The 25,813-nt window shown below is 40.0% G+C and overlaps 1 protein-coding gene across 2 annotated transcripts in view; it reads right to left on the reverse strand.

The window, feature by feature from the left end:
- Positions 1-16,933: 16,933 nt before the first annotated feature.
- Positions 16,934-25,813, reverse strand: part of CSMD2 (CUB and Sushi multiple domains 2) — a 642,692-nt gene continuing 633,812 nt past the window's right edge. For both annotated transcript variants that reach the window (XM_087970516.1, XM_087970515.1), the window contains one exon: positions 16,934-24,700. The gene's annotated coding sequence lies outside the window, so the exon portion shown is untranslated. The remainder of the gene's footprint in view (positions 24,701-25,813) is intronic.

Genomic DNA, 25,813 nt, shown 5'->3' on the forward strand with positions numbered 1-25,813 from the left:
CTACTCTAGCCAAGAAAATGGAGGCTTCATCCACCAGGTTTTCTTGATGCTTTTGAGATAATGAGTCTAAAACTACCGAGATAGCATGAAAGCAGCTGGCTGTGGGTCTAAAATAAAATAAAATGGCTTTCAAAATAGGGTTCTTTTAGTGAGGAAAGCTTATTGTGTACTTTGCATTACAGTGGGAAGAACTGATGTATCAAATCATACATTGACTCATCAAACAAATCAAATTAAGTGGGTATTTGCTCCTTGCTTTGTTCTAAAAAAGGCCCCAAGATACGTTAGTGACAAATCCAAAAGAAAAAAAAAAATGCAGGCATTGATCAAAATGGCAAATATGTTATAGAGCTGCTTTTATTTATTTTTTAAAAAAGAAGTACAATTCAAGCGATGAGCCTGAAACATCCAGGAATGATGATATTTTGGTATGATATTTAACGACAACAGTGAGTGGCAAAAGAAACATTTTGAGATGGTGCTCCAGAGGTCCTTTGGTCTGATTCACAACCGTGTCCCACTCATCAGAGCTGTACTAATAGTAAATCATCTCATACCAATTATTCTAACTGTAATATTCACATAAATGTAATGTCTGTCTTTCACTGGTATTCCCATTGTTGCCTATCTATTGCCCTGTTTAAATTTTGCATCAATTTAACCATACAGTCTTTAACTCATCTGGTTTCTGAGTTCTATTTCATCATTTCATCATTCAATTTGTAAATAATCCCCAAACAGTGTGGGATTTTCCAATTCAGCTGGTATCTCATTATTTTGCTTTGTTTTTGTTATTCCTTTAGAACTGTACAGCTTTCTTGCAGATATTGAAGCCAATATGATTTCAAAGAAGAATCTCAAAAGGCTTCATCTTCTTAATAATTAGGTCTTGCTGTATGTATAAATCATTATCCCACCACTGGTCAATTTTTAAAATACAAATATGTGCAATGAAATGCATGCATGAGCATGCACACACACACAGAGGCATACACACATACACACACAAACACATGTGCTTATCCTTCTACCCGCCTTGAAGAACACAAGAATGCAGTAAAAAAAACTGGAACACACTTCCTCACTAGTCCAACATATGAAAGCCACAGGTCATAGCATCGACTTCAATGGCACCAAAACCCTAGCTATTATAGAAAACCCTGGCTACAGAATCATCAGAGAAGCCATAGAAATTGATAAAAGACCTAATAATATGAATAGAAGAGTTGACTCCACCAGACTATCAATCATCTGGAAGCCTGCACTCACAAACAAAAAAATCTCTATACCACAATCCAAACAAATACTTGGACACAAACAGACCCCCCTCTAATACCTCCAACCCAAACACGCCCCAGCCAGCTACCCAAATAAAACCTAGCTTCCTAATAAACAATTGTCAGCCATTGACAAGAAACCAAAAATCCCCAATACACAAAACACAATGTTGCCAGCTAATCAAGAACACAGCAACTCGAAAACCAATAAACACAGACCTAGACTCCCAGCCAATCAGGATGAAGAAAAAAACATTCAAATAAAGCACGAAGCCAGCACCAAATTCAAACAGAAATGGCTGCTAAAGCCTGACACACACAATTAGGAAAAAACCCAATACACAAGCCTAAGGATGGCAGATGAGATTCTGCTGAAATGTTGCTATAACTTTCTTTATCTGGGTTTCATTCATTCATGCTGATCATTGAATAAGCTCTCATAGTTTGTCCATTTCCATGTCTATTGAGCCAATGACATCTGAATGTCCTATTCTCTCAATGGAAGCAACCCAGCCATAAAGTGATCATATAGGTTGTAACCATGGTTAAATAGCTATTTTGGGGTAAGGCACCAAGCTAGAAAACAGTGTCTATGGAGATGCTCAATTATCCATGTTGTGTGTCAACTCGTAAAACATTTTGTATACACGTAACTGCCGGAACCCTGACATTGTTGTTGTCCCAAAGGTGCTTTTTCAAAAGGCAACTAGACTTTCTTGGTTGTTTTTTTCCTTGAAAATGTTTTGCTTCTCATTCAGGAAGCTTCTTCTGCACTGAAGATGTGTTAATGATGATGAGTCTCCTTCAGGACAAGAGATTGTGAATTTCCAACCCATGTTAGGCACAAAATGAGTTGGGCCAAGGTAGACAGCTGGGCCTGTTTCTCTCTTTCAGTCCTAGGAAGAAGGCAATGGCAAACCACTTCTAAAAGATCTTCTATATTTGGTATTTGGAATTCGGTATCAAACCACTTCTAAAACCACTTCCAGGAAAAAGTAGAGGGACTCATTCAGATGATAACCAGGAGTTGAGACTAGCTGAAAGGGACACCCAGGACACATATATCCAAGTAACCTAGCTTGAAATACAGTTTGAAATTGGGTACTGCCAACCTGCAGAAATTGGGTACTGCCAACCCCGTTCTTCCAAGTCTTCTAAAATTTTGAGACTAATCTCCAGACCACCTAATGTACCATGTATGGTTAGTTATATGATATTTGTTTATGTTCTGACCAAGGCTTCCTGAGATCGTAATTAAGCACACACTTAGTCCAAACAATTCTTGTTTTATTTCAACGCTTGGAATTATTTTCATTCCCGGCCTGTAATGAGTCCCAAACAGTCCCTCGAGATAAGCACCCACCTTTATCTCCTTAGAATTGCTGCCAACAACTAAAGTGCCAAATTAACTGTAAAAAATCAACCGAAGTACAAAGTCCACACAGAGCTTCAAGGTTTAATCCAAACAGAGCAAACGAAACAAAGGCTTCTCTACTTTTGCATTACCTTTATACCTTAGGGGAGGGGCAATCACCTCCAAGCCTTACTCCTGAATCACTCCTTTTGTCTTAGCTGCTCTTGCCTTCTAACAGCTCTGTGCAGATGCACACTGGAAACAGGCTCCCCTTGTTCCTCTGCCTTGATGCTGCCAGACCCTGGAGGCTCCAGAGTCAGCACACAGATGGTCCTGGTCCCATCTCTGCATTGGACACAGGACCCTCGTCCGAGTCCTCCCCAGACTCCCAGATTGGTCCCCGTTCTACCCCACTGTCTGATTCTGCACAGGCTGCCAGCGAACCACAGCAGTTTAATCTCACGTCTTCAATTCTTATTGGAATCATTTGAAAAAGGATATCGAGGCTGAGGAAAAGAATCCATTTTTATTACTGCTGTTCTCCCAAGACAGGATCATTTTAGCTTTTCTCCATCTTAATGTATCTTCCAGGATGGTTTAATGAGGCCAGGAATAAATGTTCTTCAAAAAAATCCTCACTGGTTTGTTGCTATTGTTGTTAAATTCCCAGGTTCCTGATTTTTTGTTACACCCACCCACCCACCCACCCTATGCACTAGGTCTCTGTGCTAGTTCATCTTTCTAGTCTTAGCTTATCATATTACTGGAGTTGTTTTTATGCATTATACTGAGATTTTGAGTTTTTATTTGCTTTTAAAATGATTAAGTGTGTCCTTATTTTATTTCTTTCCTTATTTTTTTCCTTGATGGTAAATGAATAATTGAAGTAGGGATGAAAAAATATTAATTTTGCTGAATTCCATGCAAACTTGATCTTCTGCAAAGCACTTTTCAAATCTTAACTTCACCAGTGGGGCTCACATCATGTTTATACCAGTTCTCCAGGATTGCATCTTGCTCATTAAATTCTGCACAGCCCTTCCCCTTTCTTCATCTATTGTCCATTGTCAAAAAGCTTTGGCTATTTTTCATTTTAGTTCTTGGGGTTTGGGGGAGGGGTTTGCTCTACTTTCTCCCCATGCTGCTTGCCCTCCTCCCCAAAATGCTGATCCAAACAGAGGTGATATTCAGCAGGTTCCAACCAGTTCTGGAGAACTGGTAGTGGAAATTTTGAGTAGTTTGGAGAACCGGCAAATACCACCTCTGATCTGAGATTTTACAGTACCCGTCCCCTGCCACGCCCACCAAGCCACGCCCACAGAACTGGTAGTAAAAAAAATTGAATCCCACCATTGGATCCAAAGATGAAAGATTTGAAGGACATGCATAATTAATATAACCCAGTGTTTTGTGAATAATTTAATTTGGCAATTGCAGTGGCATGCTCCAGGACCAGCCTTAATTTTGCCATTAGGAGATAACAAGCACATGGCTGTGGCAGCATACATGATTAAGGCTGGAAGTAGAGATGGAGAATACGTACATGGCCCTGAGAGCAGGATGAGGTGAGAGAGACAGACAGGTATGACAAACAGGGAAAGAATAAGAATTTGGTAGCAAAGAATGAAGTACAAATGGACACTGGAGACCCCAAAGGGTCAAAAGCCATCAAGCTTAAGAAAATCTGTTCTCTTGAAACCTTTTCTTGTGATCAGCAGTTCCCCTTCTGGCCAGACTAGCAAAAGGCAGTGATGTGATGACCTGACCTTTCAAGAAGAAAGCACAATCAATTGTACAAATCAATTGTAATTCTGCATAGCTTAGACCTCACTTCAAAGTTCAGTTCTAAGCATCACATCTAAGAAGTTTCAGAGAAGTTGAAACAAGGGCAAAAAAAGGGATGATTAAGGGGCTGGAAAAAGCAAGACCAAGGCAATTTCTTCAACTATGATGTCTTTCAGGGCCACCCAGCCATTGTTGAGCTAAGTGAGTGAGCGAATATTTTTATTTCATGTCACTGACCAGCATAATGTTGTGTTCAAGGACAAATTACAGCTTTCACTGTGATAATAGTCTAATCTACAGATGATGTAAAGTCTTCCCTCGGTGCTATTTTATCAGGACAATGATGGTTGAGAACTTTACAAACTTTATTTGTAGATTACTAATAGAAATTCTTCCTTAAAGAATTCATATCTTTAAGCTTTGAAATAATATTTCAAAGCAAAAATATTTAGCCACAAACATTGCCCATTTATTTCGTGAAAAAGAACCTACTTCCATTAGCAATTGTTTTAACTAGCAATAATGATTGACGCTTGCTGTTGGAAGAGCAATGTCCTGATTTATTTGTAAGACTTTCTTTAGTGGTAACAAACTCATTATTCCTAGAGAGCGCAGACATTTAGAAATCTAGGATTTCTCCTAATGCTTTAATTAACTGCGTGGTGCCCATTATGTGAACCTTGTTCTCCATTAGCTCTGTCAAATTTCAGGACTAGAGATCACCATGTAGACTTCTAAATGTTAGGTAATACAATTGAAAGAAACAAAGTGAAAGGAAGAAAAATCGATATATGTGCATCTAATTTATAATTGGATACAAATTAGAATCACATGTACAGCATGCGATTTGTAGGTTACAAATTCTGGTTTTTGAAAATCCAGAGTGGCGGCCATTCTGCATTTGGATGGTTTAGTAATCCAGAGACTTGGTTAGACAGATTATTAACTGATTAGTCTTATGACCATGTCAAAAAATAAATGAAAAATAAAGCAAAATTAAAATACAAGACCTAATGCCAGGGTAAAATAGATAAATACAATAATAAATAAGTGGTAAATACAAAGTATCCAGGGGTGGGATTCTACAGGTTCACACCTATTCGTTAGAACCGGTTGTTAACATTCTAAGCAGCTCAGAGAACCGTTGTTAGAAGAAATTACTGGCCTAATCCTGTAAGGAAGGCAGGAAGGAAACATTCTGGTGTTGCTTACAGAAACTGCCTCTCCGTTAACCCTTATTACATTCTTGGCAGGACTAGACTTCCTGTCTCTGGAACTTCTCTGGAGGTTTTTTTCCTCCTTTGCTGGTACTTTGCTTGTGTGGAGTGACCATTCAAAGTTACAATGGCACTGAAAAAAGTGACTTATGACCATTTTTCACACTTACGACTGTTGCAGCATCCCCACAGTCATGAGAGGCCAGGTGAGGAGATGCGTGCCTCAATGTGAGTGATATTGAGTTGGCCACACCCAGCCAGTCACATGACCACCAAGCCATGCCCACCCAGTCACATGACAATCAAGCCACGTCCATCACCTAAGCCATGCCCACAGAACCGGTTGTTAAAATTTTTGAATCCCACCCCTGAAAGTATCACATTCAGATGAACACATCACCTTTACAGGGCATCCCGATCTGTTGAATATAACACGTTCTTAGCTCAACTGTCATAACTACCAACTCAGCAGTTCTATCTGGTCACCATATACAGGTAGTCCTTAATTTACAACAGTTCATTTAATGGCCATTCAATATCACTGAAAAAAAATGACATGACCATTCTTCACACTTACGACCATTGCATCCCCATGGTCACATGATCAAAATTTTAATCCTTGGCAACTGGTTAATGTTTGTGACAGTCACAGTGTCCCAAGGTCATGTGATCATCTTCTGCAATCTTCTGACAAGCAAAGTCACTGAATGTTACTACAGTAGCAACAGAAATTTTGGGCTCAGTGGTGGCCATAAGTTGAGGACTACCTGTACAGATTGGAGCCCAGCAGGAAATAGGACAATCTGAGATTGATAGCCTGGTGAGCTGTTCTTTCAAATAGGGATATTAAGTATTTAAGCCTAAGAAAGGCACATTATGTCTTCATTGTCTATATGGAGATTCTCAGTCATCCAGGTCATGGTGTCTTCACTGGATGGAGCATCCACTCATGTCCTCTCATGATATGGCAGGGGATGGAAATGCTCATATTTGGCCATGGAAACTAACAACTCAAATCTTGCTCTAGAAGAGGCCCTTCTTGATTGTTGGGTCAAACTCACTGACAGATACTTTTCAAATTGCAAAATACTTTTGTTCTTTGCTGATCAACTTAAAGATCTATTTTTGCCAATAGCTCCATGTCAGTTTGAGCACTGATCTCTGGGCATCTGTTTAAAATTTTTTCCTTACCAGAGGATTTATTCCATCGTTAGTGATGGAAGATCCAATAAACATCCTACATGCATGTTACGTGAGTGCAGCCTTTATGAAAAATTCTTGCAGCTGCCTCTCCTCCCGTTGCACCTAGCAATGTCTTCCTCATCTCTGCTGCTTCTAAATCTTGGTTCTTTTCTGCTTTGGAGGTAGGGGGTGGGTTGCCTTTATTTGGAGTCACAGAAGTTTAATTCAGAGAGCACTTTATCAGATTCTTATTCTTACCAATACGGTTTGTGCTGCCTTGATATTCTGTAATAATCAAGGCACACATCTGTTCTTTTCCATTGCCTTGCTCCATTTTGTGATTTCTTTAGGTGTCAGCACAAATTAATCCTAATAATGTGAAGGAGCAGTAAGGAAGCTACAGCAGATCTGACAGCATTAATTACCTTTTTCTTCCTCTATATAAGAGACCAGATGGACACCGGTGGCACATGCTGTCAGTTGCTATATTGCTGCAGGAATGTTGTCATCTTTTGCAGTTTCTTGGAAGATATCTCCTGGGTGGTGCTGTTATTTTTGATTTGCATGATGCTGGTTTCTTTTGAGAAGCAAAGAGTCGGCGTGCATAAGCGCACCAATCGTGCCTACCGTCCCTGTCCTATTGTTTCTTTTTATTTTTCTTATAAGTATCTATCTCATGTATTCAAAACTATGTTTATTCTTACACCTGTATCTTGTAAGCGGTTGACAGATCAAATAAATACTAAATACTAAACACTATATCAGGGACAGGCAGGGTGGATGGTGAAGAAATGGAGAGCAATGGCACTTTTAATTCTTCAAATTCCAATAGAAAAGGATAGTTGTAGCTCAGAATTGAACAGTGAAGTCATTGGTGCTCTCTGAGCTTTCCTTGCAGATGTTTCATTACCAAACTAGGTAATGCCCTGATGATTACCTAGTTTGATAGTGAAACATTGGCAAGAAAACCACCAAGCTCGGAGAGCTCTAAGGACTCCACAATTTCTCAAGACATTGCATGGATATTGGCCTGACTAATAGGAAAACAACTCAGACTAAGGGGTGGGATTCTATAGAACCAGTTGTTACGATTCTGTGCAGTTCAGAGAACCGGCAAATCACATCACTGGCTGGCCCCTCCCCTCCCCACCCACCCTATCCAGGAGGCTTCCCTGAGGCCCAGTCAGGGGTGGCTATTCAGGGGCTTGGGGGAGGGAGAAGTGGCCTGAGAGCAGAGCTGAACCTGCCTTAGGATTGAAGATTCTATTTTTCAGTGCAGACTCAGGCAGCAGATCGCAGAAAGGTAGATCTGGGAGTGAAGCTGTGATTCTGCAAGCAGCTCAATCTGCCTGCCTGCTTTGCCTGATTTTGGATAAAAGTTGCTCTTTTTTAAAAATAAAAAATTCAATCTTTACATATATATTTACAAGCCATGCTCAGCCAGTCACATGGCCACCAAGCCACACCCACAAATTAGGCCATGCCCACAGAACTAGTTATTAAGAAATATGAATCCCACCCCTGTTCAGACTCCATAATTCCTTGCCATTGTTTAGACTGGCTTGAGCATTACAACACCAGTTGCTTCAATGTAGATCAATTTGCTAGCCCATTTTTTCTTTGAAAATGCACAGACTCAAATAATTTTGCTACCTTCCCCCTCCTCCAAATGAATAAGATTCCTTGGAAAATCAGTCTTATTTTTCTAATTCTCAATCCAGTCTAATCAATGTCACCATCCTTGTTAGTCCGTTTCACAGTGCAGGTAGAAAACTCATGGTTTGATTTTTCCCTACGTTCTATAAGTGTATATTCTTCATAGCCTCAAAGTTGCTTTTCAAGAGGCAACTCTTGTTTTTTTCCTTGAAAACTTCTTGCTTCTCATCCAAGATGCCTCTTTAGTTCTTCAGAAGCCCAGCTGCTTTTTGAAAAGCAGCTTTGGGACAACCATGACCTGGAAGATTGAGAATCTGCATAGACACTTATGTTCTTCATAGTACCTCACAGATAGAACTTATACCAACATATGGCTCCCAGCAACATGCAGAAGTCACAGTTGCCTGATAGAGCTATTTTTAAAGAGGGTTTTTCCCCCAGAAAAATCCTGAAGAGAAAATGGCATCGGTGATTGAGATATAGTATGTAATTTTGTGAGCCAGTCATCACATTGAAAAGATGTAGCAGCTGTACAGATCTGACTCACTTTTCTTTGTGAGTTATCAGTGCTGGCTCCTCGCTTGAAACTATACTAGCAGCTAGTGCAAAAGACAAGTATGAATTGTAACCACTCACAATACTCACTCCCAAAATAAGATGAATATTTTTCACATCCAGTGTTCTCAGTTTTTCACATCCAGTGTTCTTTCTTCTTAGAAAGAAATGTCACCCTCCTTCCATCCTTAATCTTCCTGACTTCAATCAAAGGCAGCAAAACAAGGTTTACCTTCCATGGTGGGCGATGTAAGAGAAGAGCAGGCAGAGTTGCGGGTGGAGTTAAGCAAGCCATCAGTTTAGAATAATTATGTTCCAACAAATGGTTGGAATTCCATTAACTCTTAGCTAGCACCAATTTAGTGTTGAAAGTTAGTTGACTAGATTCTTCTGTATAGGCTTAAGCAAATAAATCTTAATTCCAATTTATTGTATAGTTCACCTGATTAATGCCATGCAAAATATTTTATTAGATATTTCCCCCAAGTTCACATTCAACTGGATAAAACAGAACTTGGCTTAAAAAATTAAGGGAAAAGAAAGGGAAAATAAAACTTTTAATATTTTGAATTTGATGTCCAGGCACAAGGAAGAAAGGGATGGGTGTGTGAATGTCCCCAAGCATAAACTGCCATTTATCCAGCACATTGCTGGTCCCATCCTTCATTTACATCCTAAGAGAAGGTTCCAGAAATCTTTAACAACGGGGTATTTTAGGGGACCCTAATGCATTCAGAACAGGCCTGAACAGGGAGTGTCCTCACCAGCAAAGTATTTAAGCAATCAATAAATTAAGAAAAAAGGAACACACAGAGTCATTTCTCAGTTACTCCATCTCACATTAGTTCTAACAGATGGGGAAGGGGGAAAAAACTCTCTTGCATGTTTTTCTTTTTAGTTCTCCCTTAGTTTGTTAAAAAATAGAATTTAGTATAGATCAGTGTTTCTCAAAGTTGGCAACTTTTAGATGTATAGATATCAGCTCCCAAAATTCCCCAGCCAGCATGCATAATTTTCATTAGAACTAACCAACTGTCAGCCCCATTACACTGGAAGTCTACAACTACTCGTACATTTTATTGGAGTTGGCAATCATGTCAGAATTTTGCAAGTCTGTGTCAGCTGCCTAACTTCACTTTCTTTGAAGCTTGCTAGCAACTGCCATAATCAGGGGGGAGGGGGTATTTTGGAGGGGAAGTGATGTGAAGGAGTGCTATGGGAAATTGGGGAGTATGGGCACTGACAGGAACCAGAAGTGCCAAATTCAGCCATCTTCGTGCCTTCCAGGACACCGGCCCTGGGAAAGGAATTTATAGAACAGGACCTGATTGGACTATGCTCCAAAGGGGGAGGGTTTGGGACATTGGGAATTGCTTTCAATATTTGATTTTCACACCGTTTTTCTTCAGAGCTTGTCTTGCTCACCCTGCACTCAGCATCTTTAGTAAAAGTACCTTCTCTCTAACACCTGTGGAGTTAAGGGTCGTTCTTTCCCATTGTGGCCAGTCTGACAGTCTGTCTGTGCTATACTTCCTTTCCTTCTTATACCCCAATGGATCAGGGAGAGGCTTGCTTGAGCTGCTTTTGTATATTATTTTATTTTTTAGGACTTAAAGAATGTGGAGTCCTTAATGCCTCTGAGCTTGGTGGTTTGCTCATAGAAGACTCATTATCCAATTGATAATGGTAATAAACTTCACCCCTACTAGCACCGATGGTGTTACCTAGGTAATGAAGCATCTGTAAGCCAACAAACCAAGCTCAGAGACCAGCAAAGACTCTACAATTCAACCCTGGACTACAGATACTCTCTTAAAGCATGTTTCAGAGCCTCTGCCTAAGTAAGCATTCTTGCATAGTTCCATCAAGGTCACCTCCCTTACTTTCTACACCAACTATGCAAATGTGGGTTAGTTTGATGTATGGCAGGGGGACATAGCTTCATTAGGGTTGGGGACTATATCAGGCTTCTCCTAGCATGTGTGGACTTCATTGGAGTTGGGGGGGAGGGTTATGGAGTTTAAGGCATGAAAAGAATACATTAATCTTCAAGGCTTAAGACTGATTTTGCCTGTCAGGGCCCCCCTTTCTGTGTTCCCCTCAAAGCAAAAAGCTATTTTTTGCAATCTCTAGGTCCTAATTTTTTGCCTTGATGAACTACTGGATGTATTTTGTAAAATCTGAGGGTGGAGGGGAGATTTCATGGAATTTGGGTGCTGTGGCTCTAAAGCAGGGATGACCAACCTTGGCCACTTTCAGACCTGTGGCCACTTTCTACTGATGGCTGGGGAATTCTAGAAGTTGAAGTTCACAGGTTTGAAAGTGGCCAAGGTTGGACACCTCTACTCTAAAAGTACTTACCTTTAGTCGAAATCCATCACATCTGCCTTTTGAACATGACAGAAAATGGTTTACATGTTAAGGAATATTTATTGTTCAAAATCATAGGATTGTAAGAATGATCACTGCAATGGTCATAAGCTCAAAAAGGCAGAAGTTTTGCGTTGGATTGGGGGGAGGGGGAAATTATGCAGCGTTGACCCATTTTGACAGTCACAGAATTAACAAAGAACAATAGATTCAGATGTTTTGCAGGTGAGAAATGTAGGTAGCAAATTTAGAACCAAACCAAAGCAGTTTTTTTATATATATATAATTGGAGCAATTAACAAGAAATGCTTCCCTTGCTAAATGCTAAATTTTGTAGAACTGCAGGAGCAGGGAGGGCTGGATGTATAAGATATCCTGGGACTTAATGGGTAATTTACAAAGTGCTAGTATATAAATTGTTGTTAATTAGTTTAGTAAATGCTTGCTGTGGGCTGCTAAATTAGAAACTGCTCAAGCAGATGTGATGGGCAGCCAGAAAGGAGATGCTTCCTCTCCAGCTTGCATGCATTTTTACATGCTGAGCATAAAATATATAAATAAATAACTTGTAACCCACATCTATCACTGGAGAGGCAGAGAACAGATGTTTCAGTAGGTGGCGAGAAGTGGGTCCATTTCAGAATCTTGCAATAGCTGTGGGTCTCTCTGTTTGTGTAGATCAACAGTGTTTGTTTTGTCTCTACTTTATGTAATGACCAACAATCTCCAAGTATCAGGTTCAACAGGTGGATGCCATTTAGGTCCAAAGTCAGTACAGGTAGGCTTTTGTGCCTAAGATGCGACTAAAACTCACAATCACCTGGTAATTGGCCCAAAGTCACCCAGCTGGTCTCCATGCGTGAGAAAGGACTAGACTTCTTGGTTTCTAGGTTAGCACTTTCGCTGCTACACTAAACTGGCATTGTTTATTTTGTCTTGATTTTAGTTTAGTTTGTATTTGTTTAGGGTTGTTTTATTCCAACCTGCCTTTGATGCCATCTGGCTGGCTTTTGGGCCAATCTTTTTGTCTTGGGTTTCCTTTTCCTTTTATATTTGCTTTCTGTGGTCATACCTTGTTTTACACTCTGTTCCAATTAAACTATTACTTAGTATGACTTTTGTTTTCTTCTTTGTTATTGTGTGCTGCCCAGAATCCTTTGGGATTGGCCTGAGTTTTATGTACTCATATAAAACAAACTGTAAAAAAATATATATGAAATTATCCAGGAGAAGTTGGAGCTTATATATTTTATAAAACGTTAATAAGGCCACATCTGGAATATTGCATCCAGTTTTGGTCACCACATTACAAAAAAGATGTTGAGACTTTGGGAAAAGTGCAAAGAATAGCAACTAAAATGATTCTTTAATCATTATAATTTGCCTGGAGACAAAAACATATGAAGAATGGTTGCAGGATTTGGGTTTGGTTAGTCTAGACTCTAGAGAAAAGAAAGACGAGGGGAAACATGGTAGCAGTATTCCAATATTTGAGAGTGTACACAGTTAGCACCTACCCCTCTTCTAGAAGAATGAAATATCCTAGGAAACATTAAAAAGGCAGAATATTATACCTTCCTGGACGAGAAAAGGAGAAACATGCCCTTGGAGAGCAGCCCCCACCTTTGTTAACAGCCCCAGAAAGACTGAGACATCTTATGTATCAGACAAAAGACCTTCAGCTCCAGCATGATAGGAATTGTCCAAAACCCCTTTATTACATCACCCAGCAAAATTCAACCAAGCTTGGAACTCAAGACAACCTACAAAGTTACCCCTGCATGGCCCCATGGGAGTCTGACAACCAACCAGGATACATTTCTTGCCACAGGAAGAGGAAGTAAGTTCAAAGCCCAACAGAGGGTATAAATCTCTCTCCCTCTCTCACCCATGTGCTCATTTTTTGCCCAGGACCTCAAAATCATGTGGTGCTGTCCACCATTAAACCATCCTTCCAAGCAATCTCAATGTTTCCAGTGTCTTTCTTCCCACTTGGAAGTGAACCCAGATGGACATTTCTTCCAACACTTGCTTGCCACAAAAAGGAGGGGGTCAACTTATTAATTGTGAGGACAATTAACCAGTGGAACTGCTTGCCTCCAGAAATTGTGGGTGCTCCATCACTGGAGGTTTTCAAGAAGAGACTGGACAGTCACTTGTCTGGAAAGGTATAGGGTCTCCTGCTTGTGTATGGGGTTGGACTAGAAGACCTCCAAGTTCCTTTTCCAGCTCTATTCTGATATTGAGATCTGATTCTAGTAGTGTAATTAAGAAAGGGGTTTTGTGGCATCTTAAAGTCTTAACAAATTCATTGAACAAGGAAGCTTTGGGGAATTGCTATTCATGTTGTTGAATATATGGAGGTTGATTTTGGGAAGACCTTAGTGACAAAATAGTCTCTATTCCCACAGCAGAATTCCCCAATAAAGTTACAAATCTGGTTCATTTGCACAATTAGCTAAGCATGGATAGTCTTAACCTTAGCTCTGTTTCATTATGGTTATACTGAATTCATTTGGTTGGTTTAAGCTTCAGTGTTTCCCGCAAATCTAGGAAATGGATTAATTCCATAAACTATTGTGTGTCATGTGAACTCAAGCAGGCTTTCCTGCATTCAACAGCAAGTTAACATGTGAATTTGATTAATCTCCCAAAAATGGCATTACATTTTCTCTTGAATTCTCCCCTTGTCTTTTCTCACTGGAATTGATCTTTCTAATTAAACCATGATGATCCTCACTCAGGATTATTAATGCAATCCAATGAGATCAGGAGATAAAAGCAACTCAGGGCTGGAATGAATCAGCCAGGCTGAAGGCAGTTTATATATTGTGTAGGTTTGGCTGTGACTTAATTGTTCTGTGACTTGTGGAAACCCAGTGGGTTCCAGAGTTCAGAAATTTGGCTGCTCTTGGTCACTTTTCTAGCATATGAATAAAAACTGTGGGAGGGCAGTGGTCATGTTTGGCTTTGTGCTTATTCAAGAAGTTGAACTGGAGAGCTTTTCCAGCAAGCATAAGTGATATGAATATAAAAATAGAACTTTTATGTCCTAGGAACAGCAGTATATTTGGAAATGTTTTTTGTTATGTTGCTAGTTATGTATTTGTGCTAATATGCATTTTTTATGTTTCCTTCAAACTGTAGTGACTTACCACTCTACAGGAATAGACCAGTTTCTGATACTCTAACATCTTCTACAGCCTGGAACCCTCCAGAGCTTTTAGACAACAGTGCCTGTTAGAGTTGGTACAAGAAGATTGCATCCATGCAACAGCAGTGCAATTGTCCTAGTGCCAAGGTGGAACAGCTGGCTGTGGGTGAGTGAAAAGGCCAAAGAGAACAAGCTGTGAATGCCTGCTTCCACTGTTCAACCTCTAAAAGAGCATCTCTTGTTTGTTAGGGCCCAACCAACTTTCTGGATGGGCAGGTCAATTAGCTCTGTACTAGTCAACAGTTAGATGTGGGTGATCTCCTAAAATGTATTTTATCATATGATGACTTTTGCATCCACCTTTACTTTTCAGCTCAAGCTTTGGGAGAGGGTCTAGGACAGTGATGGCAACTTTGGAGCACCTGTGCCAAAAGTTGTGTGCACACTTGTGCTTGAGCTTGCATGCTCGCATGCCAGCACCCAGAAAGCAATGTGCATGTGCCCCCTACCCCCTGCGCATGCGTGCACAATCCCCCGCCCCCTTACCTGCAGTGTGCCTCCCAGCTGATTTTTGGCCTCCCAGGCTTGAGGAAAGCCTCTGCATCCTGAAAAATAGGCCCATTTTGTCACTTCCGGTATCCTGGAAATACAGGAAGTGATGAAATGGGCCTATTTTTCAGGATGCAGAGGCTTTCCTTAAGCCTGGGAGGCCGAAAAAGGCCTCAAACCAGCTGAAAATCAGCTGGGAGGCGTGCGCATGTGCAGTGAGGTAAGTTTGCCTGCGGCTCGCGTGCTGGCACAAATGGCTCTGTGTGCCACCTGCGGCACGCATGCCATAGGTTCGCCATCACACGTCTAGGACAACTTGCTACAACCAACTCACTACGGTCAACTCACTGTGACCAACTTGCCATGGGACAACTCACTATGGCCAACTCACCCAAGGACAACTTGCTGTGGGACAGCTCAATGCTGTATTAATCATTTTATTCAGGTACTTTTATTATTGGCGACCACACTTTTGTCTAAATTATTGTAACTCTTTGTGTTTCTGGATTGACTTTCCTATTTTATTATTACTGATTCTGTTGAAATTAATTTAGCTTTTGTATATGTTGAATTGTTCTGTGGTGAGTTGGCCATGGCAACTCATTCCCACTCCATTTGGGACATTCCACAGACATCTTATCCATTTGCCAAGCTAATCTTGATTTGTGTGTAGGACTGGATTTCCTGATATCTAGCATTCACAATGGCATTATGGGAGTTGTAATCATGATGCAACAGGAACATAATGAGTGAAGAAGTTCTTTTGTTTCCTCTGAAAGCTTTCAATCAGCAGGGTTTCCTTTTTGTTATTGCTTTAACTGGACTCCTCCACAGTATGATTTACACAAGCATGAACACCAACTTATTGGACAATCCATAGGCCAAATATAGTGAAGCAAGTTGCCTCTAGATCTTAGCCAAACTCGCACAGTCCTTGGCTCATTTCTGAATCTTCTTTTAGGGTATCCCCTGCTTTAGTAAGAAATGACGTTCTTCACAGACTACTGCATGAATTAAAAAGGGGTGTCAGAAAGTAAGAAGAAGGGAACGGTGTATAAAAGAATTTGTGTTACTACTACTGCTTCTAGCCCCTCCCTCCCTCTCTCTCTCTCTCTCTCTCTCTCTCTCCCTCCCTTTCTGGTTGCTCCCCACAGTTTTTTTTTTCTTTTTATGATCCTATACCCTGCAATCCCTTAATTTGTGGTGGAGTCAGGGCGACTGAAAGGAGCTGAGCATTTACTGGTGAGGTGCTTTTCCTGATGCCTATGTTGCAGCAAAAATTTTTCTTTTGTGCCCTGATAGAGAAACATCTGTCATTGCCTAAGATTGAACTCTCAACCTTCTGAGTGGGAGGCAAGCATCTTCACCACTAGGCCAGTATGCTACTCTGGCAGTTCCCCACACATTATGTCTACATAAAGGAACCTTGGCAGTAAGAAACTTTCATAAGAATCCCAGATGCTGTGTAGCCCACTAAAACCCATCAGCCACTAACCTGCTAATAGTAATTTGCTATGACTTTGCAAGCCCAGCATGGTGTGCTACCTTGTTAGGAACCTCCCCTGATGGTGGTAGGATTACTTGTCCCACCTGACATTTTTGAGACTGATGATACCATAAATCAATCATTCTGTGACGTCAAGGATACCCCGTCCTAATGGCAGCCTTAGTGTCTGTAGTGGGCCATCAGAATACCTGGTGGTATCATCAGCTCAACTATTTAAAGGGATTTAACCTTGGTCCAACTTCCTTTTCTAAACTATGCCTGTGCAGACAAAGGAGGGTTCTTTAGAAAACCATAGAAGAGCCAGAATGAAAAGACCACATAAGAAAATCAATGCAAAAATTTATATTTTATTTTAATTCAAAAATTTAAAATAGCTCTCAAATTCAGTAAAGTATGCAGACACAAAGGAGAAGCCTCATATACAGAAATGGATAACTTAAAATGTTATATATCGCAGACAAGCCAGCTTATGTGTAGAATACATATTTACAATAGATTTTTTTTCCTCCTTTTTATTTTATTTTTTTAAATGGAAACAATATTTATACATTTTATTACATTTACAAAAAAAGCTGAATCTTCCACTACTGTTTACTACAATAATGAAAAAAAGAAAATTTACATTGTGTCTTTTCCCCCACTGTACAAACCTTTATTTCATAAAAATATATCTCTGTACAAAAGAAGTTTTTTGTCTTTTTTTTTTGTCTTTATTTTTTTGTTAAACTGTAACTCAAGTCCAATGGGCACTGAAAATGATTTCTTGTCCAGCTTTCAAATTGTCATTAAAATTCTCTTTCTCCTCCAGCCTCAAGTTAATAAAAGAAAACAAATTTTATTTTTTTTAAAAAATGAGTTAAGCTTCTGAATGGGAAACTCATAAATTGCAGGGTTCACCTTGCCCAAAATTGTAGCATTTCAATTTCATACCAGATACCTTTGCAGGACAATAGTTTTCATATTTTCTACCTCAAACAAGTAGTATTTTAGTGGCAGCTGGAATAAGTATCCTTTCCACAAGAAAAGTGAAAAGGATTTTAGGGGTGTTTTAAATTGACATTCTGCTAAGAAAACATTAAACAGAGCAAAAATAAAAACAAAAACAAAGCAAAACAAAAAGAGAACCTGGGATCTGCTTTTCTGAGAAGGCTACACTCCATTATTAACACTTTGAAGTGACCATCAGCAACCAGCTTGCAAAACCTGATAGTGTTGCTTGGTTCAAGTAGAGTTAAAGATGCATCAGGAGAACTACAGAGTAAAACAGTTGTGAAGATCTCTAATCTCAGTTCCTGTGGAACACCTAGATGTTATGCAACCATTCAAGGTTAGGTGAGATTTTTTAAAAAATAGCCTTTTGATTGACAGGCTTTGATTTACCTGAATGTGGAAACTGGCAGCCTAAGCATTATCAAACATGTTCATTTTGAAGTTTAGAAATTCAGTGCTAGGTGGCTTTGGAAAAGCTCAGGCTTTTAAGTGTAAGTAGCCTTCTGTTACCCAGACTGTTGTTGATTCTGATATTAGCGACAGAAACAGATTCTAACCATGAGTTGGTTTCCATTAACCAACAGGACAGAGTAGGAAAGATAGGATGAGTATTCATCTCACTCAAACATTTTATGCAGCCTCCTTTAATTTTAAGAGCAAACAGAGAGACCCAATTTCCATCCAGGGAAAACAGAGCTTGTGAAAAAAGTGCATTTTTCTTTGACTTCCTGTTTGACACAATATCTTTTGCCTACAAATAGGAAGGATGTCCTTTTGGAGAAGCAAAATGATTTTGTACATTTTTTCCCTTGCTATGATTAAGTAAAGGAGCTCAAACACCTTAGTTGTTTCTTCAGAGGAAATAGGAACACCCTTCACTCTTCTAAATGGATCCTGGAATACACTTTAAAAAGGGGATTCTATGCTAATTGAGGAACAGGTCTTTGTGGAAACTAGAATTTGGCCAATGCTCTAATTGCATGGTGTAGAGTAAGCTCGAAATGATCCAGGAGAAAAATGCATTTTGTAATTCCTATTCCAGAATTGGTATTTTAATATTTATGCTGACATCTAAGATATGAGGCCCAGATTGTTAGGGGCAATATGCTGACCCTGTAAATGCTAAGAGAGGGCTGTAAAGCACTATAAAGCGGTATATAAATCTAAGTGCTATTGCTATTGCTATATGAAAGATGGAGTCAGAAACATGCAGACTGGAAATACGAGGAGGAGGAGGAGGAGGAGGAGCAGGAGGAGGAGGAGGAAGAGGCATATATGCCATTCTTTCTCATGGCCCTTTTTGGAGCATCTAGTTGTATATTAAGACACCACATAGAAGTCACTTCCTATTCAAATATTTCCTGTACCTTCAACCATCATTAAAAATAACAAACAAGATAAATTGATATTTTCTGCCTCAAGCATCTTCACAGAGTTTTAAAAGGAAACTGGAGCAGTCAAAAGAGAAGGCCAAAGAGTTCATGTATTTGAGGAGGCTTGCAAAAATGCACACAGCCTATGTGGTTTTAAAGGCACACGTGTGTGCATATTTGTATATGTATTGTAAGCATGTAAATGCATGTGTATGTATTCAGAAGGTAAAACTCTGCTTTTAGTTTCCATCTGAAATGTGAAAACTGTTTCTGAGTGCAGTTTCTCACTCCATTGGGTTTGCCATCTTTTATTTTTGCCTTCTATCCTTTGTTAATTTGGTTGTAATTTCTTCGTTATGAGTTGCACAGTATTTGAGAGCTGAGTGGCATACAAGTTTAATAAATTACTCATATTATTAAAACACACTAACCTTAAGGACCAATAGGATGTGACAGTATTTTGGTTTAAATTTTACAAATTTAAATTAAAAAAAAGCCCCTTTTCTAATAGTTTAAAGTTTGGCATTTTTAAATCTACATCAGTCTTTCTCAACTTTGTCAGAATTCAACTGTGTGGAATTATTAGACCTCTAGACTAAGTAATGGCAAATTGCCTATGCAATTTTAAAATTCATTTCTCCTTTGAACTACCTAAACCACCGTTATTGTTTTTACAAACTCGGCAACTTTAAGATATGGGTCCTTCAACGCTCACATTTCCCCAGCCATCATTCATGCTGGCTGAGGAATTGTGGGAGTTGGTCTATACAGCTTAAAGCTGCTGCCAAGGTTGGGAAGTACCGATTTACAGAATGGATTTCCCAAAATCTAGCATGCTTCTATTTCTGGGATAATAGCAACATCGGAACCTTTGTGTGGAGAGGGAAATTTGCAGTGGTGGGGTTCAGCCAGTTCGTACCGTTTCAGAAGAACCGCTTGTTAACTTTCTGAGCAGTTTGGTGAACTGGTTGTTGGAAGAAATCATTAGGGCAGAGAACCAGTTTTTCAATTATTTGAATCCCACCACTGAAAATTTTATGTTGTGATCATACTGACATAGCTGCCAATATTTGTGCTAGTGAAACCTTTTGCAATGGCCTGTAGAGAGGGGGACTAACCAGAGGTGAAATGGAGGAATGAGTATTTGTGAGTTTGCTGGCTGGGGAATAGCCACTGTGAGAATTGCCAACCATCTTGCACTTTCTCTATTACAATTTAAATTCTAGAAACAGGGACGGGCAGCTATGGCCACTTTATGACCTGTGGATTTCAACTCCCAGAATTCCTGAGCCAGACCATAAAGGGGCCATAAATTCAGACCATAAAGGGGCCATAGTTGTATCCTAGAATATACTTGTAAAATTGCAAATCGATATTTTTTTCCAACTGTCACCTGAGAATTTACAAAGCTGATCATGTATTCTCCTTTTAGAAAACACCTCTAGATCCAATTGTTGGCAATGCCAAAAGACCATGCTGAAAATTTGAAAGGAATTAAACATAATAAAAATGGAAGCAGTGGGAAGTAACCGGAGAAAAAGAATGACTTTCTTGTAAGTATCAGAACATTACTTCATTAAATATTGGCTAATCAGATATTGATGTTCCATTTCTCACTCACTATGCTATGTCATGACCTAGAACAGGGCAGATACACTACTCTGTGTTTCCCACTACACACATACACAGCATCATAGAGGCAATACAGAATGGAAACCCACATGTGATTCAGACGTGAACATGAATTCAGGACACCAAAACAAATGGAGACACATTCCTTATGGTAGCTGCTGGTAAAGGGATTGGAAAGAATTTGAGAAGCCCAGTTCTGGATGCTTTTCCTGTCTTGTTGAATCAGGATGCTGGGTGAGATAAGCTGTTCCCTGAATATCAAAAATTATATACGCTACTGCATTCCCCTGAAAAAGAATCCCGCAAGCTCCATCTGTAACTGTGTTGAAAATCCATCCATTTACATCTGTCTCATCCTGAGTCTAATTAATGCCCTCCAGTTGCATGGAAGGTTGGTCTAAATCCTTAGCGTGTAGTTGAAAATTTGTTTATACAGGCCTGGAAAATTCAACAGGGTCAAGATGGGATTTTTAAGGTCAAGTGGGTAGTTATTAATATCATCTTGCCAATACAGAAGAATATTTATAGCTCAGAGGTCCTTGGTGCTCTTTGACCTTGGTTGTTTCCTTGCAGATATTTTGTTACCCAAACTAGGTAACTGATCGAGTTTGGGTAATGAAACCTGCAAAAAAACAACCAAGCTCAGAGAGCATCGAGGACCTCTGACCTAAGTACTTGCCCTATCCATTTTATTTATGCAGTATGTAATAATTTGTTATCAAGGCTGGGTTTTATCAAATTGTTTGACTAAGAAGCAAAGGCAGCAAAGAAACCTAACACCTTCCACTTTTTGTGCAAGACACTTTGTTCAACAAGACAGCTCAGACCTGCTTCTGGAAAAGGCTGGGATGAACAGATGTTCCAAAATTGTAAGGCAGAAGAAGAAGAAAAATCCAGCTTTTTCCTAACTGGAGATATTAACCTTGTTAGTCATGAAAATGATTGCCTCCCCCTTCCTCTTGCCTTTTATGTGAACAGAATTGGTCAATTAATGAGGAAAAACAAAACAGCTCCCACGGTTGCCTTAAGCTGGCCTTCAAACTCTCTAGGAAGATGTTCCAAAGGCTTCTGTGTCACTCCTCTTTCTTTTTGGGTATCAGCAATTCCTTATCTTTCCATACACACACAGAATGAATGAATAAACAGGTGAGCAGAGAAAAAAGAATATGGGATAGAAGTAAGAAAGATGAAACAAAACATGAAATGAAATCCTATGATTTTTAGGACTGGGTTTCAAGGATGCATTTTTTCCAGATCCTTTTGAAGAATAGCTTCAACAATCTTTCCTAATTTGTGTCCTGCAAGTGTTGGGCTTGTAACTTCCAACCAACTTAGGGGACCCAAGTCTGGGGAAGCCTGAGCTTGTCAACCTGTGTGATGCCAGGTTCTTAGCTTGCACTCACTCTACGAAAGCTGCTGGTTTTCGTGGTTTCTGTGGTTTAGCCACAGAATGAGCCAGCTAGACAACGAAAGGGTGTTCTTCAAACTCTTCTCTCAGAGCTATCATTCTTGTATGGTAATGATGGAGGAGCATCTGGAAAGTGCCTTGGGCCAGGATGCTCACTCCATTTCCATGGGGAATAACCATTTGGTGAAATTATGGCAGGTAGAAGCAATTTCCATGTTCCATGTTCCATCTTGACTCTTTTATTCATTGCTGTAGTTAACCTGGCTGGGTCTGCAGAAGATATATTTAAAATTGCAGATACAAACTCAATGGGTTGGGCAAGGAAGAGTTCCTCTCTTCCTCTATCCTCAATTTATTTCAGTTGTACCATGGGTGTCAGTCCATGGAGGTTCTCAATCATTCAGGTCATGGCTGTACCAAAGGTGCTTTTTTTCTAAAAGGCAATTGGAATTTCTTGGGTTTTTTTTCTTTGAGTGTTTCACTTCTCAACTGAAAGGCTTCTTCAGTTCTATCAGAGCTCCTTGGGTGAGAGATGAAATGTTTAAAAAATGTTTAAAGAAAAAAAAATGCAATGCTGAAAGAAAAGTAAAAAAAAACAACAACCAGAAAGTCCATTTGTCTTTTGGAAAAAGCACCTTTGGGAGATGGATGTCAGTCTTAAACCTGTCCTGGGTTTCTTCATATTCTCTAGACTCTAGAGACCGAAAGCTTGACTAGATGGTAGGAGCAACATGAGGCCACTGCTGCTCTGTAGGCCTGGCTCTCTGTTCTTTGCAATGCCTGAGTTAATTCTACTCTTAATCCCATTGTGCTATGCTGTCCCCTTCTCTGCAGCATGGACTGTTGCAGTGGGAAAGGTTTAGGGCAATGATGTCATGGCATAGATTGTGCTCACCTTTGCAGCAGGATGGGATGGAAGCCAAGAGTGACGGGTTGGCAGCCTTGTTGACTGTATTTGAAAACTCTTAGATAACCTGAGATGAGACTCTATCAGGCTATTGGGGAAAGGTCATAAGACTTTACTTTTGTGTGCAAAGTTTCTTAGACTCCATCCTTGGCATTTTAAAGAACATGGAATGGTGCTCAATGCCTGATGGTGAACCACCGGAAGCTTGTTGGCAACAGGCAGTCCCGGCCCCTTTCTGTTGCTACTGGTGTAGATCATGCTGCAGTAGATGAGTGAATTGGTATAAGGCAGCCTCATGAGGAGAACCAGGCAGAAAAAAATCCCTGGATGTCGGGCCTAGATAAACCAGGACAGTAGTGCAAGATCCTCATAATAATAGATGGGAATAGCTGAATGAGGTCTTTCGCTAACAGGTGTGTTGTCCATTTAGCCCTGCAGTGGGTTTATATAGCCAAGGATGAAGCAGAACAGGTAAGTGAAAGCATGTGATAATGCAGTAGGGAAAGTTACTTACCATTTTATTTCAAAAACTGGAACATCAAGTGAATGGACCTTCTAAGGTGGCATTTGACTTCTTAGAAATATAGAAATATATATAAATCAGAAAAATAAATTAGTCACATCAGGTATTTGTGATGTCATAGACACAGAATAATAGGTGTCCATGATCCTCATGCTGCTAAGGTCCAAAAACCATTGCACAAAGCAATGAAAATACCTGGCTGGGATGCTACTCCCCCCTGAAAGAAAATAATTGTAGATCAGGAGCTGGCAAATTGTAACAGACCTCCAAGAAATGCATGAGCTGGGACTGAGATAGCAATAATTGGATTCTCCAAGTTCTGTAAAGGAGAAGGCCCATTTCTTATACCAAGAACTGCATCACTGTATTTTCTCTGGATCACCCTAAAGCTAGCAGCAACCAAGCAAAGATAACCATTTAGTTTAAAAGAAGTGGTTCTGACTTGATCTAATCATTGGAACTAGAGATGGGAAGGACTGCCAACTTTAGAAAACGTAAGAATCAAATGCTCTAAAAATGCAAATTGGAGGGTAGGAATGGGAGGCCTTCTCAGGGGATTGCAAGGAGGGTCAGAAATGTGACATTCTTCAACTAGAATATTAATATAAAATAAATATATAAGGGTGAGGAAGGGAGAGGAGGAGAACCAACATATATCTAAGGAACATTTCTCCAGATGCTAAACTTGCTGTATGAGTTTGATACGCTGGATACATTTAGCCCAAGTTCTCTGCATCCACAAATCTCCTCAAGCAGCATGTGCCTGCTTCCTCTTGTGTAGTTTCTTCTGGCAGCCAGGTGGGTGCATTTTCTTATATTGAAGTTTCCCCCAGAAAGGTGATTATCAACCACAGGCAAACAGTGGGACAATCAATGGTCTTTGAGCACAGACAGCCAGTCCAAAGGTTGGCCAGGAACTGATAGAAAAAGGCTCAAGGATGGGGAGGGGCATCTCTGGAGGAGAGGGAGGAGGATAGATTTCCACATCTTGTGTTCTTGGCACAAGAGCTGGGGTGGATGCTTTGGTAGATCTGATTATCAGTTGCAGGAGGGCAGGACTATGGGCAATGAAGATGCGGAGCAGTGATAAACAGCAAGGCAGTCTCTCTCTCTCTCTCTTTCTCTCTCTCTCTCTCTCTGGATCAGCTCAAAGGCACCACATCAACTCTGCAGCCCCAACATTTCTGGGTGAGGAGATCATGGGCGAAGATGAACCAGGAGGATCATTGGGCACTGGTGAGATTCCCATCTCTGGAGAAGGCTGCACGGAGAAGAGAATGGACACACATACATACACACAGAGGGGGCAAGGGAGAAAGGGATTTCTATCACAAGAAGCTTTCACTTGAACGAGCCACTGTTGCTGTTAACTTAAATTTTTATGTTGTGTTTTTATTTTTTTAAAGATGGATGGATGATCAGTTTAATTGGGAAGGAGGGCTAGGGCCTATATCCCTTCAGCCCACCTATGACATTTTTGTCAGCATAATTAAAGTGATACTCTTGAAGCACTGTTCCAAATAATACTTTAAAACCTGAAAATATGGTTCCTGATTCTGCACCATGACATCATCACATTATCAACACTCCGTCAAACTCCAAGACCATAAATAAATAAAACATTTGATAACCCCTCTGGCCAGAAATAGTTTACCTATCCCTGCATCCAAAAATACATCCTAGAATATTTTTTTTAAAAAAAAGAAATGCCCAAATAGTTCTCAAAGGAATGGTAACATTAATGGCTCAACAAATCTCTGAAAGCACACAGAAAATTTAACAGGATGTTATTGTGGCATTGCCAGCATATTTGACTGAACTAAGTGATGGCTGATACACAGAACAAACTCCCTTTGTAGCCTATTGGAGCAAGTATCTTGAAGAAATATAAAACTCTTCAGTCACTTTTTACTGTCTAGACATGCTGGCAATTCAATTGTGCAACACCCTTAATTTGGTATTGATTTAAGCCATTTTCTGGGCTTAAGCCATAAGCTAATCAAATTGGCAGGATCTGCAAAACATGCTAAGCCCTGCAGAAACTAATCAAGGTCAGCATCAAGGACAGATGGACAGATGGATGGACGGATAGGTGCATAGATGGAGGGATGGATGATATGTAGCATATTATTTTTTAAGCTGCTCTATCTTACAAAATGTTGTTGCTGGTAATTAAAAAATTATCTCTTGAAGCTTGGATCTGAATAATATTTCCACTTTCTTATGGCCAGAAATGGTCACTGCAGCTGTGACAGTCATTTTCTCTTACTAAGATGTGAATAATAGTGATTATTATTACCCAACCCTGTTCAAATTAAATGCTAGACTAACGATAATTTGATGGGTCCCGGTAGTAGCTGAAAAGCATATGTGG

This window comes from Notechis scutatus, chromosome 8 (assembly GCF_049901735.1).
Source record: "Notechis scutatus isolate UNSWTSFEM ecotype Mainland chromosome 8, rNotScu1.2, whole genome shotgun sequence".
NCBI lineage: Eukaryota > Metazoa > Chordata > Lepidosauria > Squamata > Elapidae > Notechis > Notechis scutatus.